Here is an 18,289-nt window from a genome sequence, read left to right on the forward strand (position 1 = left end):
TTACCTTTAAAGGTGCTACTGTAATACTATAACATGGATTATTAAATTTGATTTTTCACGTTAAGGTTCTTCCATAATTGGGTTATTATCTTTATTTTACAGATGATGAAACTGAGGTGCAAGCTTGAAGAGTTAAATTTGAGGTTCAGGTTTTCAGGAGAAATAGTGATTTACTGTAAATAGAGGAACCCAGTGATTTGTGATCAAGATACCTCAGGCAAGCAGTGCCATCAATTCCTCCTTAGTTCCTTATCTTTAAAATGAAGAGGTTGAACCCAGTGATCTCAAATGCCTCTTTAAATGCTCCAAAGTGATAACGCTTTAAAAGCTTCAGGGGTCCATGAACTTGAATGAGAAAAATGTTAGATATTTGTTTTCACTTATCTCTAAATGAAATTTACAATTTGCTTCAAACTAAGCAAATTTGCAGTCCCTGTGACTTTGTCGTCAATTGAAATCACAAATATTTTTTATATCACACAACAATTGTTACAGATATCTTGAAAATATATATGTTGGTCACAATTTGGAAATTAATAGTAGTTAATAGGCTTGTCATTAGACTTTGTTATTTTATATAACATTAAAAATAAATAAGTATTTAATACTGCACAAGTTTTAAAAAATATTTGGTAACTGTATGTTAATGTAATTAGTTTCCTTTGTGTTTGGGTCTTTTTGCTTTAAGATATTCTGAGACTCTATAGTCTTTGCATAAAGGACTTAATGGCACAAAAAAGGTTAAATACCCTTGAGCTGCATGTTCTGTGTAGTGACTACAAAATGGCCCAGGTAGATTATAGATGATATGAAAGAACTTTATTTTCTGGGGAGCTATGTGTGGATTGAGGCACCATCTCTATGTCTCATTTAGGGTTCCAGAATGATGGCCTGTGATTATGTGACTTTCCACTAATACTGAGCAGGCTCAGTAGAAGCAAAATGGTGATGATAGAAATAAATTTATGATCATCTGTTTTGCATAGTGTTTTTGTAAGAATCAAGTTCCTAAGTAGTTTTATTTGAGGGATATAGGAAAAGACCTCTTATTTGAAGTTATCTGCTATTGATTTTCCAAGTAAGAGGACTAGCTTGCCAAGAACTAAAGTTACCCACACAACACATATACTGCACAAAATATTTCTGAAACAAGATCAGTTGGAAGGCTGAGCTACCTTAAAAACTATAGGACATTCGCTGTTGAGCTTTTGTGTGTGTTTTGGGGTTTTTTTTTTTTTTTTTGCCTTTTTTCTTTTTCTTTTTCTTTCTTTCTTTTTTTTTTTTTGCTCATGTAGCTCTTACTAATTTATGTATTAATCGAGTATGAGGAAGTAAATAGTACCAAATTCTTCATATTAGTAAAAGTAGGAGTATACACAAAACTCAACACCTTAATTGGAACACAAAGGCTGCTGGAGTTCTGTCCTAAGGTGAGTCTGTTATTCCACTTGTAATGCATTTATCTTTGGGTAGGGTGGGATTTGCATTCCCAAAGTTACAATGAGTTTCCAGATCCTTATCAGTTAGTAGTAGGAGTGACTGTTTTTAGTAGTGATAATGAGGCAGCTATTCCCAGGAGGAGACTTAGTCACTGGCATAATTGTCTGAACCCTGAAATAGTTTGGAAAAGCTCAGGATGGAAAAAGCAAGCTGTTTCAAAAAACAAAACAAAACAAAAAACTCAAGCTGTTTTTTTGGGGAGGGTGAGATGGGGATGGATAGAGGTAGCAAGAAACCAGATGAACTTCCTTGCAGTTTGCAAGCTATCTAGAATCGGGAAGAGATTAGTATTATTTACCTAAAGCGTTCTAGTGTGAACATGAAGTTTGAGCTCATTAAGATTAAGTTGGTTAACAACCACTAATCTAGAAGTATGTTCTCTGTGTACATTGGCAGAATTTAATTTGACTTTGGGAAAGAAGGGATTTCTTTTAGCAGCTTGCTTTTGTTGCCAGTTTGAGAAAAACTCAAGTAGTATTTTATGCCAAGAGTATCTTTTACTGGAGAGAGGGAGGGAGGGAGAGGAGGGAGAAGAGAAAGAGAAAGAAAGTGCTCAGGATCATACAGACAAAATTACCATGCTGGGGTTTACTAATTAATAATGAAGACAAGATCATCTTCGACAATATTAGGCAGAATAAAGGTGAGAAATGTATACCATGACCTCAGGGATGTCTGTCCCACCCTGATTTTAAGTGAAAAAGCAATCTTTTTTAAGATTAGGGTTTCTTCATGGCTGCCTGCCTACCAACATAACAAGCTGTAAAACTTTGTTTAGTTTTCCTTAAATCCAGAAATGATTTTATACCAAATCCAAACAAATCAAATCACTCTTAAGGGAATAAGTGAAAACATGTGTAGTTGCCTTGGCTGGACTACATTTGTCTGCAGATTGGCTCAGTTCTCTGTGGTAAGCAAATTCCTTCTTGAAGGTTCTATGATGACCACCTTTGTCGTTATCATCATCACCATCATCATCATCATCATCATCCAGTCTGGAGGTGAACAAAGGATGTGACAACATTTACTTCTCTGGACTGTATTTTGTAAACTGACCATAACTACTTTTCTAGCTAGATAAGAGCTAAATGACAGCTATATAAAGACAGAATAAGAACAAACTGTATCCAATTGTATTAATATATTGCATATTATAATTTATACTGAACGGCTTTAATTTAGAGTTGGGAATAATAAAGATATGAAAGAAATTGAAGTTGTTGCCCCCTTACAGGCACATTTTAGAGTTCATTTGTTTATTACTTGAATTTCTCAAAGGATTAAATGGAAAGTCTTGTTGAGGTAAGAAATGTGCAAACCTGTAGAGAATTTTTGTACGAATTTATTTGAGTCTAACTGACTATAATCATGGAAGCAAGATTTCAACTGAGAGTTTGTGTTTAGAATTAGGTATTATGTGCTGCCTTGAGGGTGGTTGCTTTGAAAAAGGCATTTCAAAGGTGTGTTAACCGAGATGCATGCAAACAACCCACAGAGCTTGCTTAAGCAAAGATAAGCCTTTTACTAAAGAAATCATATCCTGGATGTAACTACTCACTGTGACATGTCCACTTAGGAATTTTATGATCAAATCACCCTGCGAGGTTACTCTCTGTAGAACCCTTTTTTTTTTTTTTTTTTTTTTTTTTGCCTACAGTCTCTTTATACTGTTTTAAAAGAATGTAGGCTTGCTGAGGGAAACATAGTGTGAGATACAGAATAATTTGATGTAAACTGCTGAGATAACTCCTGGAAAACAGGCCTCTGCCTTTTCCTGAGCTGGGTCAGGTTGGGTATCTGATGATAGAGGAACATTCCAAAATACTCGGAGTTACAAATAATTTTGAATATCAGACAGTAGTGAGCTGAGTATTAAGTTTTATACAAGTAAAAATTTTTGTTGTAGAAAAATTGAAAAATACAACAAATGAAAGAAAAATTTATTAAGAGAAAACTTGTAATCTGAACAAGGAAGCATGAACTAAAATGTTCTGAACTTTTCTGCTAATTTTTGTCATGTATTTTTTTTTTATCGAAGTGTTGAATGTGCACAGTTTAAAGATTCAGTAGCTCTGTAAGACTGTTTTGAAAGGCAACAGTTCTCCCACTTCATCCCCCACTCTCCCTCCCTAGATGCAAATGCTTTGATTTCTTCTTCTTTTTTTTTTTTTTAATGCCTACAGCACCTGATATTTCTAGGTGTTCTCCCATCCAAGTACTAACCAGGCCCGACCCTGCTTAGCTTCTGAGATCAGATGAGTTCGAGCACATTGAGGGTGGCGTGGCCATAGAGCTTCGATTTCTTATAGCTGATTCTTTTTGCATTTATCTCTGTGTTCTTGTAGGGGAAGAAAAACTATTTTTCCTACTGCTTCGTTACGTTCTCCAGTGGAGGCCCTGTAAATTGGACTGACAAGACAGATTAACAAGAAAAAAGCATACAGATTTATTTAATGTAAGTTTTATGTGACGTAGGAAACCTCATAAGGAGATGAAGACCCAAGGAAGTGGTTAAAACCGAGTATTTTTATGCTAGATTTGATGAAGAGCAAAGTCATGTAAAACTGATGACAAAAGAATATGAGCAAAGGGTGATAAACTGGGGAAATTTAGGTCATTTACTTTGGATTTTTCTCTTTGTTTCTCTGTCTTCAGAGATAAGGATGCCCCTTCTCTCTTATGACCTGCTTTGGGAAGAAGGGAGAGTCAGAGTCCTTCCTGCACTTGACATTTCTCAAATTTCTTTAGCTGAAAATATCAAGTATGCCAAGGCATTTTTTTTGGGTATCAATTCTAAACACTCATTCTTAACTGCGTTCTCGTATTATTCCTTGATTTTGCAGCTTCAGGCATTATCTCTTGATTTCCCATGATGGCAGGTGAGGATTTAGGTTTTTTCCCCACATTCCCACATGCTATTTTTGTTCTTCCATCCTAGTATAAGGTATTCATAATTTTGCTTAGATTGGTATTCAGTGTTTACATGGTTAAGACTGAAAGTGCTATTACTGTGTAGTAATCTGTGAACACTTTTACTTCTATACAGCTTTTGGGTTTTCCTGAAATTTATATTTTCCTTTGTTGTTTACTTTTATATTAAGTTTTCACTAATACAGCATGTCCTTGGATAACTTCATTTTGTTCAACATTTCATTATAATGTTGATGAGAAAAATCAGTTCCTGCCCGGGGCCACTGCCCATGTGGAGTTTGCACGTTTTCCCCTTTCTGTGTGGGTTTTCTCTTGGGATTCCAGTTTCCTCCCGCATCCACAGATGTGCATGTGAGGTGAACTGAGTGAGTGTGGGCATGGTGAGTGTCCTGTTTAGTGTGGGGTCCCGCTTTGTACCTTTAGTTCCTGGGATAGGCTCTAGCTAGCCACCCATGACCCTTGCTTGTTTTTAGTAATCCTTTTATTATTATTATTATTATTTTATTTTATCGGTGGTTTTACTTTTTTTTAATTTATTTTTTATGACGACATTGGTTAACGAAATCTGGTAAATTTCAGTTGTACATTTTAACAGCAAGGCATATACATATTCACACCGTGTGTTCACCTCCCGTAGTTAGATTTCTTTCTGTCACCACATATTTGACCCCCTTTACCCCATCTACCTCCCCCCGCCCCTCACCTCCTACCCTCTGGTAACAACTAGTCTGTAGTCCATGTCCACGAGTCTCTGTTTATTTGTCCTGTTCATTTGTTGCTTTTAGGTTTATATCCCACATATAAGTGATGTCATGTGATTTTAAACTTTTCTGTCTGGGTTATTTCACTTAGCATGATTATCTCGAGTTCCATTTGTGTTGATGCAAATGGCAGTATTTCATTTTCTCTTATGGCTGAGTATTAATCTTTTTAAACTGTATGTATAGCTTATTTATTTTAATATTTAATATTATAAATGTTTTAGATCTTTATTTAAAAGCTTGATTAATGTTTTTATGACCAGAAATATGCTGTAGGCACTTAATTCTTATTTATACCAATTAGCCTATAGTAAAATTGGTTTCCTTAGACTTTGTTTAGCTTAAATCTGCAATTTCCAAGAAACTGTCTGTGGTGTTAAGTAAGGATTTGCTGTATAATCAAATTGCAGCTTGTTCAAATTTTCTTTCAGGAAGTTCTGACACTTCATGTATTCTATTAACTTCTCATTTTCCTGAAGATGTGCCCCCATCTAGACTTGTTACCCATTGTTTTTATGACTGTCCCTTGGGATTGCCCTTCACCAGCATCTGGGTGGGTGGGGTGGGGTGGTGGTGGTGGTGGTGGTGGTGAGGGGGTGGCATATTCTTTGCTTCTTTGTGTTGGATTTCTTGTTTTCTAGATCTCATATGGTCCTGTTCCTTGGTTTATGCTCTTATTTTGGCAAAACATTCTCTAGTAGGTGCCTGAGAAAGTTCATGGGAGTTAAACTTTTAAACCTTGAATGGCTGAAAATGTCCTATTCTGTCATTACTCTTTTTTTAAAAAAAGATTTTTATTAAAATGTAGCTAACATATACTATTATATTAGTTTAAGGTGTATACCTTAGTTATTCAACATTTATATACCTAAAGAAGTATCACCATAAGTCGGGCAACCGTCTGACACCGTATACCCTTATCATAATATTATTGACTATATTTCCAGTGCTGTACATTACAATCCCATGACTAATTATTGTATATCTGGAAATTTGAACTCTGTTCTTACTCTTAATTGGTTATTTGACTGGGTATAGAAATCTGTCTTGAAATTTTTCCTTTGAAATTTTAAAGTCATAGCTTCATTGTTTTCTAGTTTCCTCTGTGTTTACTTAATTGCTCTTGAAGCCCAAAGCCATTAGCTTCTTGATCCTTTATGTGATCAATTCTTTGTTTCTCAGTCTTTGACACTGCACAATAAGGTTCATTAATGTGAATTTGGTTCCAGCCATTGTACTGAGTACTTGGTGACCCCTCTCAGTCTGGGAACTATTTTGTTGATGACTTTCTCCTCTCCTTTTTTTACCCCCCTTAATTTTCTCTTGAATCTCAAGTTTTCAGATATTGGACTTCTTGAACTGACCTTCCAATGTTCTCATGTATTCTGTTCTTTCATTTCTACTGTTACATTTTTAATTACCAAGAAAGCATACTCATTCTCACTTTATGACTTTTTTTAGTCTTTTTTTTCTTGTAGCAAATTATTCTGGCTTTATGTTTGTAATTTATGTTTCTGAAAATATTAATGGTGTGTTTTTCTCTAGAGTTTTCTTCTGCCTGTGTAGTCTCTATCAAGACTAGCTACGTGATTCACAGGGCTGAGTACAACATTGTTCAACATTTATTAAAGAATTTCAAGACAGCCACAGCAGAGCATTAAACCTAACACGGAGCTCTTCTAAGTGCAGGGTGCTGTATGACTGCTCAGGTTACATGCCGATGAGGCTAACCCTATTCTCTCTTTCTTCCAACTTGCTTTTTCTGTTTTATGCTAGAAGTGTCTAATCTTGGTTATTTGCTAGTATTTTAAGAGCGGGATCCTAAAAAGCTTATCTGAAGTTCTGAATATACAAGTAGGGCTTACCAGTTGTCATCTTCACTGTAGAGTGATCTGACTGGACAAGTTTAGTTTTGGAATTTGTCAGTATCTTCATGTTTTTGCCTCAAAGGCTAATCACTGGTTAGATTCCCTAGAGAAGTCTCTTCTAATCTTTTCTGCTTGGAAGTGAAATCTTCTGGGAAGAGTGTTGATAGAGGGGGCTGGGGTCAGTTGGCTTGTGCTAGCACATGAGAACCAATTATTAAAATGTTCAGTAACTTTTTGAGCCAGTTGCTAACTAAATACAGTAATTATTAAAGATTATACAAAGAAATGTTAGAGTAAAATCAATGTTAATAAATACTAATAACTCACCATTTCCTAATTACATTTTATTATGGATGCACTTGAGATTATTTACATCTGTATATATGGTGGAAATACTATGTAATAACAGGCTATTGTGCATCTTTTCTGAACTCTGCGTTCACCGACATCATTTGGTAGCTTGAAGCAGCCGAGGAAAGAATGTTTGTACCCAGGAATCAGTAAATATTACAAATAACTGACCCTGTCAGTCTCCGCCTCCTTCCCCCACAAGATGTTAAACATTTATTTACTAATGTACCATGGACTGGGAACTATGTTAAATTACCTTTGCCTTACCTGATGATCCCTAGTCCAATTAACCCTGTGTTTTAACCCTTCTCAGATTACCTTCAGCCTTTCACAAGGGTGAGGGGAGGGCATTTGCCTGCCTCAGTGAGAGAGGGGATCTGGGAATTGCATTTCAGAAAGATTTTCTGTTAATTCCTCCCATTTTATCCCTGCTGAACCTTTTGGGGGACCGTTCTCTGATGCTTATCATAGGTTCAGTTTTCCTGGCTCTTTGAGTCAAGTTCTTTACCTCTTATTTTCAAGCTTTCAAATATTTGTGTCTGTAATCTTTTTTCTTTTTTCTTTTTTTTCTTCAGTCTCTGTGGGTTTATATCTTTAAAAAAAAAATCTGTTGGTGTTTGGGGAAGGATCAGCCCAATAGCTCTGTATTTAAGTCCGTAATCCTTACTCAGAAGTATAGGATCTAATTCTTGAAAAAAAGGGGTAAATAGCTTCAGCAATTTAAGGGAATTCTAAATAGGCTTAGCCAATCCCCTGTTGGTTTGCAAGTCTTATAGAATGTAGTCAGGAAAAAATTCTACTGATTATAGAATATTTTTCATTTCCATAAGGAAGAAGTAACCTTGTATAAGTAGGTGTTGAACCAGATGACCTGTTGTAGTTTTTTATATGAATGTGTGGGGACATGAGGAAACAACATAAAATAGTTTTAGATCACATAGTTTGTTTTTAAGGACAATTGGAACAATATACCTACTCGTTCGAGATTCTGTAGCAATTCTAGTTGCCCATCAGTGGCAGGATCTGATGACCTGTTCACTTCTTCCACTCTGAAGCAGGCTTCCTCATGTAGTGAGTCTTTTAATCTTGTAACTTTGTCTCTACCATTAACCTTTTCTGCTCAAATTCAGACCCCCCCCCCCATTAGATTTGATGCGATTGGGTTGCTTTGATTTTCATTACTCTTAATTTCACAATAGGCCACATCGTAGTCCACCAAGTTCTCCTTTGCCTATTGATGGTTATCATTTAGTTAAGGCCAGAGTAGAAAGGAAACGGGATTCCAGGGTGACAACTTAAGTAGAAGAAACTACCTATCATCTCTCAGAAGGGGGTTGTGGGCCTCTCAGGCACTTAAAAAACTCTTGGATTCCTCTATTGAGGAATGCATATATTTACATATATTTTTTTAAAAGATTTGTAGTTCAAGACTGTAACAGCTGTGGCTAAAAGGAATAGATATCTGATCAAGTTCTGTTCGATACTACATGTGAAATAAATTAGATGACCAGGTGAAAATTCTTGTTCAAAGTTGTGACGATGGTAATTATTTCTAAAGAAACAGCGTGCAGGAATATCCAATTGCTAAATTTAAATATTTCTACAAAAAGGACTTATGGCAGCTATTGCTTGTTGCTCCTCTTTCTAGCCTCTTCTCACACAGTCTTTCTTGTTTTAAGTAGAAGGCTTTGTTTGTTTGTTTGTTTAATCCTTTGTAATTTTTGATGATTTCCTGACTGGGAAGAAATGCCTCTCTCTCTCTCTCTCTCTCTCTCTCTGTGTGTCGGTGTGTGTGTTGGGGGGGGGGGGACTTAGGCCAGGTTATTTTCATATCATCATATGCTCAGGAGCAACATTCTGTAGAGTCTGAAAAGATTTTTTTTCTGGGCTTCGAACTTTATTTATATAAAATTCATACAAAATTTCGTACAACTATCAAATCACCACACATGAAAACAAAATACTGTAAAACTGGGACTGTCTTGAGGTAGCTAGATCCTTCGGCTATCATGCTTACTGTAATCTCTCCCCAGAACCTGCCCTGCGTTTGCCCTGGCATTGCCCACATCACGTGTTCGAAATAGGAAACCTATAAATCAGGGGCCTTGCTGGCATGGTGCAGGGGGAATTATGGTAGTGTTGTGGTAGATTTAAGAAAGCTCGCTTTGGCAGTTGACTGTCAAGGTGATGGTGATTGCCTGCTTGTCTAAGAACCTCTCAGGAGCTCTTTTTCTGAGCCCTAGATTGTAGGGATATAATCTAAATAGCTGCCGCCATACCTCTCCTATTTTTGAAATGCCCTAGACTATATGTTAGGGTGAGTTTTTTGCCAAACTCATCAATGGTTTCTTTTTGCTGCCTTCTTTCACTTAGGGGACACCTAAAAAAAAGTTTTTAGGTGAGAAAGTTAAAAAGTTTTTTATGTACTGTCATGGCCTTTATTAAAATTTTTGTTAAAACTGGCTTACTATTGAAATAACAGATGGCTGTGATAAAATGGGAATGTATGAACTGTAAAAAGAAACCAGTGCAGATTAAATCATAATTTAAAATATCTTTAATATGATTCACTAAAATGTTTTTCCTTTGAGTTAACTGTTAATACTGGGTTCTCTTATTATTATTCATCTTTTGATAAAAACCAAAGAATTTAAAAAATGGACACAGAAAATGACCAAGGTGGCTTTAAAGTTTACTCATCCAAAGACTTTTAGGACGTGGACTTTCCAAAGTCAAAGAATCTTGAAAATAAAATATCAGTGTGTAAGATCAAGGCCGATACTGGCTTTTTGCTTTTTCTATTCAATGTGTTGTCAAAAAAATGGGTTATACCTATCAGGAATACCTAATCTTCTTGTAATATAAGTAATATCAGAAGGTCGTTATCCACAGATGCCTTAAAGTGGCAACGGCTTTAACATGTTATCTCCTATCCCCTTCCCTTAAAAAAAAAAAAAAAAAAAAAAAAAAAGATGTGTCTTTCTCTCCCTTATTTCCCTTGCCAAAAGTAGGTATACATGAACTTTTGCACAGACAGCTTGCAACATTTCTAACTGGTTCCAGTGTTTAGCTCGGCCCCTGTAGGTGTTCAGCATTTGTTTATTGGAGAATTGAATCAATATCTGTTTCCCAACTGGTGCCTTTCACATCCATTCTCTGTAAAGATGCTCCAGGGATCTGTCAAAAATACTAACCCAACCATGCTACTTCCCTTTTAAAAATCCTTCAGATAGCCCTCAGCAATTTAAAGTTTTATCTCCCAGACTTTTTTCCTTCTAAAATTGTTTTTGATTTTATGCAATTAACCATATATGCTGTGGTCAGAAATTCAAACAGCACTGAAAATAGATGCAAAAAAATATATGCTCCTAACTCTCCTCCCCAAATATCCAATTTGCTGGGCATGGTGTATCTTTCTGTGTATTTTCAAACTGCAGTATAGTCTTCAGTTTAGTTTTACACAATAGTATTGTCCTCTTTTCCCCCTCCCCCTCTAATGCTTTGGGTGAACTATTTAATATCATGGAAATTAATGCTTTGTGTATATTGCAGATATTATTCTCCCTATCTTTTGCTTATTGCTTGTTTTTAACTCTATGTTGTGTTTTTTTCAAACAGGTTTAAATTTTGTTTTGTCACATATATCAGTATTTTGTGTCTTTTGTTGAGGAAGGGGAGTTACCTCCCACTAAGATTTATAAATCATTCTTCAATATTTGACAGTATTGGATTTTATGTTTTACTTAATCTGGCACTTTTTAAGTTTTTGTTTATGATGAAGTAGGCATTTACCATTTCAGATACTCAGGTTTCTCAATTTATTCAAACATCCTGTTTTTCACACTTGCTCTGCCTTTATCATGTAGGATGCTGTTTGGTTGAACTACCTGTTTCTTCTCTGCTGCTTTACTATTTTGATTACTATAGTTTTAATGTATGTTATGGGAATTATGTCGTTCCCACCACAATTCATATTGACTATTCTCTCCCATTTACTTTTTTATTTAGATCGAAATCATATATCATAAAATTCACATTTTAAAAGTGTATAGTTCATTGATGTTCAGTATAGTCACAAAGTTGTGCACTCATCACTTGTAATTCTAGGACGTTTTTGTCATTCCTAAAAAGAAACTCTATACCCATCAGCAGTCACTCTCTCTCTCTCTCTGCCTGCCCTGTCTCTGTCCTGTCCCTAGACAACCACTAATCCACTTTCTGTCTTTATAGGTTTGTCTGTTCCTACCATGGAATCATAGTAATATGTGACCTTTTGTGTCGGGTTTCTTTCACTTAGCATGGTGTTTTCAAGGTTAATTCATTTTGTAGCAAGTATCAATATTCCCTTTTTATGGCTAAATAATAACCCATTATGTGTGTGTGTGTGTGTGTGTGTGTGTGTGTATACCACAATTTATCCATTCGTGCACTGATGGACATCTGGGTTGTTTTTACCTTTTGGCTTTTAAAATAGTGCTGCTATAAATTTTTATGTACAGATATTTGTTTGAGTACCTATTTCCAGATCTATATACCTAGGAGTAGAATTGCTGGGTCATGTGGTAATTCTCTGTTTAATGTTTTTTGTGTTACCTTTAATTTTGATCTTTTATCTGATAAGTTTTGACTTTACTATTAGACCAAATAATTTTTAATTTAATTGTTTAATTTGAAAGCCCCAAATAACATGTAGTTTGCAAATAATAACAGATTTTTGTTTCTTCCCTTTGAATATTTTCATCTTTTTGTAATATGATAGCTGACATCTTTGTTTTATTGCTAGCTCTAATTTGGGAATGTTTTTAATATTTTGCTATTGTGTATGCTTTGCTATTTTCTGTAAGTTTCTGATAGATTCCTTTTATTAAGGTACAGTTTTCCTCTATCTCTAGTTTGCTAAGACTATTTTAAAAATTATATGTAGGTATTGGATATTATTTTAAGAATTTTTGAGATATGGAATCTTTCCTTTAAACAGTGTTTCAGGAGCATCGGACTTGTGTATTGGCCTTAGTTGATTCCTGATTATTTCAGTGGATTTTTCCCCCCTATCCAGTTTGTTGGTTACCCATATACAAAATTTGAAAATTAATCTGAGAACCTCTGTTCTGGAAAATCTGTAGTGCCAAGTTCAGTGCTGATGTAAGAGCTGTACATGTTAGAATGTGGTGCAACATGTTTATTTTCTTTAGTCCTCATTCTCTTCATTTTTTCCTGTAAGCTAAACCACTTAAAATCTTGCTGTTAGATTCATGAAACACACTCCTTTACATGTTTATAAATATACTTCATAATTAGTTCTGCTCCTCCTACCTCATTCCTGATAAAAAACAAAGCTATAGAATGCTTTGAATTTTCAGTGAAGTAGCAAATTATCTCTCTTCATAGGTTGCTCATCACCATAGTAACAAGGAGCCAAGTCATGCTTCAAGTGGGTCAGAATGCTGGTCCATTGCTTTTCAGAAGGAACTAAGACAATCTGAATACCATTTTGTAGATTAGACAGCTGGCCTGCCCAAGGTGTGTCTCAACATCCCCAGCATGCGCAAGGTACAGGAGATAGTTTGTAGAGGAAGTGAAATTCCCTGAGTTGAGGTTTCATGACATTACAAAGACTCTAAAACAAATCTAGATGTTCTTTACTTTCTGCCTGAGGATAATCAAGTTGTTTCCTTTTAAGGCTCATTAACCCCTTCCCCTGCACCCCCACCCCTCAGTCCCCAAATCCACCTGAAGACAACTGGTAGAGAAGGTCAGGGGACTAGAGAATTAAATGAGGACAAGGTAAAAAGTGATTTTTACATTTGGGCCAGATCTGTGAAATGGGAACCACAGATAATCTTTAGTTTGAATTCATTGTGATTACATTTTACAGTCCTTTGTCTTAGATCTTGCTATGAGAAAAGGTTGTTTGAAACCTAAATTTTAGAGATTTTCCTTAGCAGTTGTGTTTAAAGATAAGATCTTGGAAGAGGCTTAATTGGGAGAGAAATAGATCAAAATTTGAGATTTTTCTGCCTGAAACATCTACCCTGACTTTTGGAGGATGTCAAAAATAAAACTTAATTTTTAGTTGGCTAATAAAATATAGAGGATTGTCTAATTTTTTGTTTATTAATAGAATTAAAGAGTTAGGAAAATCAAAATGTAATTCATTTGGATTAGCTAAATAATTTTCTTTATAGAATGATGACCCCCCAAAAAGCATAAGTTTAATTATTATCAGGAAAATATGGGAGTTTGAGATGTAAAATAGAAAAACTCCCAATAATACAAACTCTGGGGACATTTTGATATTAATTAGAATATTAGAGGTCTCCTGAAACAACTGGTATAATTTTTATTCAATAAATATTGAGTGTCTAAAACATACTGTTTGGGTTCCAGTAGACACAGAGGTAAATGAAACTAAGGCTTCTCCTAGAGCTCTGTTCTAGCGGAGGAAGATGCACCAACATGGACACACGTCAGGAGGGAGTGCCTCTTGTAGAAGATAACATTTGAACAGAAATGTGGAGGAAAGAGTGACACAGGTAAATATCTGGGAGAGGAAGCAAAAAGAAACAGCTGCAGGTATAAAGCTGTGAGATGAGATTGTGCTTTGTGTGTTGGAGGAACAGAGGGAAATCAGTCTCACTGGAGCAGAGTAAGCACAGGAGACAAGTAGAAATCAGAAATAGTCGGGGGGCCATTTAGAGGGAAACCAGTGAGGAGTGTGTCACAGAGAATTATATGATGGAACTTACCTTTTTCCTTATCATTCTGGCTGCTGAGTTTGAAAGTAGACTATATGGGGAGCAAGAGTGGCATTGAGAGACTAGTAAGACACTAATGCAGGTGAGAAGCAGTGGTGGCTTTAGAGCAGGCAGTAGCAGCGATGGTGGTAAAGGGTAGTTGGATTCTGAATATATTTTGAAGGTAGAGCAAGTGGGATTTGGTGATGTGCTTTGCGAGAGAAAAAAGGGGGTCATGGATGACTCAAGATTTTTTTGGCTTTAGCGACTGGAAAAATAGGGTTGTTGTTTACTAAAATGAGGAAGATTTTGAGACAGTGGTGGAGCATATACACAGGGAATCGGAGTTTTGATTTTGGACATGTTGTGTTTGAGTGTTATTAGAAATGCAAGTGGAGATTTTGAATTGTCGGTATTGTCAACCTTAAAAATAATATAGCCAGTTCTTTTACCAGCAAAAATGAGTTTATTCGGGAATGGCAAAGGAATTGAAATTTGGGACACTTGGGCTATGACAAACCATAGGCAAGTCCTGGAGATAACAAAGGAGAAGTATACTGCTTTATAGAGAAAAAGGAGGGAGTTAGGAGGAGCTGTAAATAAAATGTCCATTGGAGGAAACCAGGAATTGAAGCATAGTGGCTTTCCATTGGCCGATTCATTACGGTTTCTCAGTGGCTGGGTCTGTTGCGAGGCAGGTAGAAAATCTCCCTACTTCCTGCTGGTATAGTAACTATCTTCCTGTGGAGAAATGTCAGGAAGGGTGTGCTTCCTGTTGGAGTCTGCAAAGTGTCCTGAGTGGTAATGCATGAGAGTGCCCCTTTCAGGACTTCCCACTCCATTTTAATGAGGATTTTAAATGAGGTTTCCTTCATTCGTTGTCACAGCATACAAACCTGGAGTCTGAGAGAGAGATTTGGGCTGGCCAGTTGACAGAGCATAAGTTATTATATTTTGAGCATTAGGCTGAGGTGTGGGGGACTTAGGGTGCCATTTTGTAAACTGTTTGAGCAGCCCTTTGATATCCTAGTGAACTCACAGGAGTTGCTACAGGATATTTAAAAATTTCCAAGAAAACAGCTTGCCCTGTGTTTTTAAAAAATTTCTAAAAAGATGTATGAGATATGAGCATATGTTGTTGTTTTGTATGTTCCTCTGTGGCTGAGATCAGCTGGGCACAGTTTTGTATATATACCTGTTTTTCAGAGAAGAAATAATACATAAGCAAACACAAAATTCACATTTTACTCAAATTATTCTCTAGTATATCACTCAGTCCCATATGGCAGAACTTATTATACTTAGTTCCTGGAAGCTAGAGTAGAGAATTTGCTCTGATAGAGATGTGTACAAAATGTCTTTACAAAAAATGGTTTATTTCTAAAATTTATGCATATTTTGATTATTTTTTCTCTGTTCCATTCTTAAACCTTACTAATGATTAAAATTAATTCTATGGTCTAAACATTTGTTGCAAGAATGAATGGGTAAGTAGGCTGTTTTCTTCAAAGCGAGTATACTACTCGCATTTGAGAAGATAACTCAGAAAATTAGGGAGATTCAGGTAGTAATGGATGAGATCAGACAACTTTAGAAGGAACATAAAATAGTAAATGAGTACTAGAGAGATTTAGAACAGTCAAGGAAATTAAGATTCAGAAGAGTGTGAACACTTAGGAAGTTAAAATCTAATCATGTCAGCTGAACAAAGTTTGTAATAAACTTAAGTTGATTAGGCCTTTAGGAGGAGCTTAAAAACAAATTTCAATCCATTTTCTGCTTTGAGGAGAGGGGATTAGGGGAGAGGCTGAATCTTCCTGTATTGAGTATTTTGGTTTTTAAGGGAGGATGTAATCAGTTGTGGATCAAAAACTGTATTTCAAGATTCATTATAGCCTGATTGAATTCTTCCTTAGATGACTTTTTTCTTTGCTTTTTTTTCTTGGATACACCAAACCTGGTTTAATAATTTTGATACCAGGAGAGGGGGTAATATGAATGAGTGGAAGATTCAGGTGTTCAGATTTCTGAAATTAGAATTTTAATCCCCATTATAACTTTATAAATCGACACACTGCTTTATAGTATGAGCTAGCCTTGGGAGCCTCGTTAACTGAGTGCAGTGATAAAAATGGGTTTCTGGTTCTGCATTAATATATGAAGTGGCTAGGTGGTCTCATGATCACTTTATGATTCTCAAGATTTATAATTCCAACAGAAGAGAGGTCCTGTTCAGGAAACCAAACTTTTTTAAAAGGCATTTTTTTGGATTAAGTTCTTTTTTAAGACCAAAAAGAAAATTTTACAGTTATTCGATTTTTCTGATAAAATGTGCCTAGTATGTAAGGGGATTTCCTCTTAACCTCTTGAGCCTTTCCATTTCCTCTGCTCTTAGTTCCATGCTAGGAAAAATGTTAATTTCAGAGCTGTTTTTCTTTACCTTATGGCTAGCCTTTGTTTTGCGTTTTCAATCCAGTATAATTTTTTTCCCCCTGTTTGACTTGCCTGTTTTTTGTTCTTCTAACTACCGATGTTTCTCCCTCCCCTTCCCCATCTTTCCAAATGAGAGCCTGTGGAAGGCATTTACCTGTAGTTTTAATTTTTGTGTTTCCTGTAATCATTTGGGAAATTTCAAGCCGAGTGGTATCAGATAGACTTGACATCACTTTTCTCTTTCTATCCAAATTTAGTTATAGTATTGAAGATGTAGGAAATAACTGTACACTTTTTGCTAATAGTGACCTCAAGAATTTACCAATTTAAAACTTTATTTCTGGGTGTTCCTACTTTCCCTGTATTGTCTCAACCTCTCTTTTAAATTTTATTGGCATCTCCATCAATGTCTTTCTAAATTTGTTTCAGATCTACTTAGAGTATTTTCAGGAATGGTTTGAGTACACACCAGGATCTGATTCAGTTCCAGAAGGACCTTGCTTTTAGTGCCATTTTGTTTCTGTGCGTTATCCTGATGTTCTCATCTCATTTCTGGATTTGTCATGTAAATGAGCACTCATATTCTTTCCAAATGGTTTTATTTATTAGGACTTTTTTTGTTTAATGATATATCATTTGTGTATGACACATATACTCTTTGCTTCCTTTTTTCTCCATAGAGACCTTTTATGTGTTGTGTGCTTTATTAGTCTATCTCCCAACTAGAATGTAAGTTCAGGGAGGATGAGGACTTTTATATTTTGTCCACTGATGAATCTCCAGTTTCTAGAAGAGTGCCTGTTACATATAATAAGATGCTCAATAAATATTGAGTAAATGAAAGATTTATTTGACAACTCTCGAACTGTGAGATTTGAATAGAAGAAGTGATTGTTTGAATGTTCACATTAGAGACTAGAAATTATTTTATACTTGTGATGTGAATTGGAAGAAAATTCACCAAGGTTAAGGATTGGTGAAAATCCCCAGTGATCTTTTTAGGCCCCAAGATTGCAATTTGAGTGCAATGCTAGTGTTGCAGGTGGGCGGGCCTAGAAATCTGTACCTTCTTTGTAGTTTCAATCAAATTTCTGGGAAATAAACTTCATAAATATATTAATAGTTTTTCCTATGCTGTTATCATCCTCTCCTCCACTGAATAATTTCTGGTCTGAAGCAGTATTTTGTAAATTTGAGCAATATATGAACCCATCCAAAGGGAGAAATTTATTGAGGCCTGTCAATATAGATAGAATTGTAAAGTTTTTATGTTATATTATAATGTAGTTAAATATGTATGAACAAAACTAGTAAACCCTGTTGCTACTTTCTCTTTTACAACTATACAGAAGTAATAAATACATAGTACATAAAATTTTTCAATATTGTTTTGATGTTAGTTTGAATAAAGACTAAAGTAATACATACAATATAAATGCCGACATTAACTGCAGATTCTTTTGTGTTTGTCATGTTTTAAAGATACTATTCATTGGAACTACTGCTGAAACCTTTGTTAACATATTATTTGGCTTTCATTTTGCCTTTGTTAAACCAGGATTTCAAGAACATTAAAGCATATCTATGAGTATTAAATAATTATTTTCCACATAAATTTAGGAACTGAAAAACATCCAATTTCATTATCCTTGAGAGTTTAATATATTCTTACCTGTGCATTCTGCTCCTAGTAGAAATAAGAATTATGATA

The 18,289-nt window shown here is 35.5% G+C and overlaps 1 protein-coding gene and 1 pseudogene across 11 annotated transcripts in view; one reads left to right on the forward strand and one right to left on the reverse strand.

Annotated features, from left to right (window-relative positions):
• FBXO34 (F-box protein 34) overlaps positions 1 to 18,289 on the forward strand; it is a 71,596-nt gene that overhangs the window by 32,097 nt on the left and 21,210 nt on the right. For 4 of the 11 annotated variants that reach the window (XM_016144876.2, XM_016144877.2, XM_036238626.1 and 1 more), the window contains exon 3: positions 3,846 to 3,955. The exons of the other annotated variants lie outside the window; for them this stretch is intronic. The gene's annotated coding sequence lies outside the window, so the exon portion shown is untranslated. The remainder of the gene's footprint in view (positions 1 to 3,845; positions 3,956 to 18,289) is intronic. 11 annotated transcript variants of the gene reach the window in all.
• On the reverse strand, positions 3,675 to 3,793 carry LOC118600785 (annotated as a pseudogene).

This window comes from Rousettus aegyptiacus, unplaced genomic scaffold (assembly GCF_014176215.1).
Source record: "Rousettus aegyptiacus isolate mRouAeg1 unplaced genomic scaffold, mRouAeg1.p scaffold_m13_p_3, whole genome shotgun sequence".
NCBI classification, from domain to species: domain Eukaryota; kingdom Metazoa; phylum Chordata; class Mammalia; order Chiroptera; family Pteropodidae; genus Rousettus; species Rousettus aegyptiacus.